The sequence below is a fragment of the Trachymyrmex cornetzi genome, unplaced genomic scaffold (genome assembly GCF_001594075.2).
Source record: "Trachymyrmex cornetzi isolate Tcor2-1 unplaced genomic scaffold, Tcor1.1 scaffold996, whole genome shotgun sequence".
In the NCBI taxonomy this organism is placed as follows: domain Eukaryota; kingdom Metazoa; phylum Arthropoda; class Insecta; order Hymenoptera; family Formicidae; genus Trachymyrmex; species Trachymyrmex cornetzi.
This window is the reverse complement of record NW_017300350.1, coordinates 163,348-165,288: the sequence shown is the minus strand read 5'-3', so window position 1 is coordinate 165,288 and position 1,941 is coordinate 163,348. Positions and strand designations below refer to the sequence as shown.

General features: G+C 37.0%; 1 protein-coding gene across 9 annotated transcripts in view; it reads left to right on the top strand.

Annotated features, from left to right (window-relative positions):
* Positions 1-1,941, top strand: part of Iml1 (GATOR complex protein Iml1) — a 159,559-nt gene that overhangs the window by 12,138 nt on the left and 145,480 nt on the right. The window lies entirely within an intron of this gene.

The window sequence follows — 1,941 nt, the reverse complement described above, 5'->3', positions numbered from 1 at the left end:
AATCAAAGAATTGGAAAGAGTAAGGACACTAGGAGTCGGGCGCAGAAGACGTCGCGCAAATAATACACTTATAAAGAATGACTTCTTTATTCACTAAACGCACTTACATGTTTCGACTTATTTTTTAGCCTTCCTCAGAGCAAACACACACTAACATATAAAGTAAAAGTTATCCTGTCATGGTGAGCTCCCTTACATCGAGAATTTAAATACCAGAATTAAATAAAAAGAAAGAAAAGAAAATGAAAAAGAGAAATGTTAAAAATGTCAAATTAAAGAATATAGAAACTAATTTATCAAAAAACTTTAATAATATAATTAATTATCCCGAAAATAGGGGCGCTCACCACAATTACAAAGTATAACCGTATCGCAAACATTAGCATGAATAATTCAAGAACCGGTTCTTTATATGTATATTGGTATCAGACACAGTGAGTCACTTTTTAGTTATGAGCTAGTACTAATGAAAATTGTAAAGTGATAAAAAATCTCGTCAGAAGGACTTATTACTGTGTACGTGCGACACCGACTGACAAGACGTGACAACAACTCGAGCTTTTATAGTTTATCTATAATCGGGAGGTAGGCCTTCGGAAGCTCCTTCATATTCGTCTGCAGGTTGAGTCCATGCGTTTGTCTTCTGATGAATATAATTTCCGAAATCAGTCTCTTCCTGTAGTGAGGTTCCTCCAATTTGAGCTTCGTCCAATATTGCAATGCTGTCCCAGTCAAAATCATGTCCCTCTTGCAACCGACTCCTAATGCCCTTACTCTTTCCAATTCTTTGATAATATATATAATATAATAATATAATATATTAATAATATATATATTATAATAATATAATATAATATATTATATTATTTATAGTATTGTATAATTAAATATGTAGTAAATAGTTCCAAACAGTTAATCGTTTGATAATACTAAATATTAATAAAGATAAAAATAATGTTTCGTTATACTTACCGAACAGTTGAAAATATTTCACTTTATTTTTGGAGTTAAGTTTTTCCAGGACGCTCTTTTTATTTGTAGCGCAGTAGTGGAACATCGCTGGCGAAGCTTCGCCCATGAAAAGGATACGGGGTTTCAGCGAAGAGCGTTGAACGCTGGCTTCGTTGTCGGCGGAGTGGGGGATCTTCGCCAGCGAAGCTTCGCTGCATGAAATTGTACCATGCCCGTGTCACACTACGGATTGCGAACGCGGATCCGATTGGATTGGGATTGCGGATCGTCGGATTTGGATTCTTCGTTCACACTACGGACCATGGTACGGACTACGGATTCAATTTGTAACATATGCTGTATCGCAATTGTCGTGTCGTCGACGTTTGCTGTGTACATTCTCTCTCGATAAAATGGTTTTAAAAGTTGCGTCCCGAAATTTGGGACCCATTGTATGAGTTATGATGAGCACAGATAACCTAACCACACAAACGATGCTTATTCATCCATCATAAATGAGTCACGTGACCAAACTCGATGTTTTATTGGCTTGGATTACGATTACGGATCGCAAAAATAGAGAGCCGTCTATTCTGTAATCTACAATCCGGATCCGAAACTGCCTTGTCTTGATTAGCTGAATTCCGATCCGCGATTCGCAATCCCAATCCGATCCGCGTTCGCAATCCGTAGTGTGACACGGGCATGCGCTCGGATCCATGTAGCACTCAGGGCCGGCGCGCGCGCCTCACTTGCGTGTACCAGTCCGTGACTAGTATTCATAAATGATGTCTTTTAAGACGCTCATACGGCTGTTATGATTAGTTTGTGACATCTTAAGACTGTACTTAAGATATCTTATCTTATATAATAAGAAAAAACTATGAACAATATCGGCATTTGACCTTTTTCCATATTGTGTTGCATAAATAATGAAAATTTAATAAAATAAATATTGCCTTTATTTCTTACGTAATACATGAATAAAAA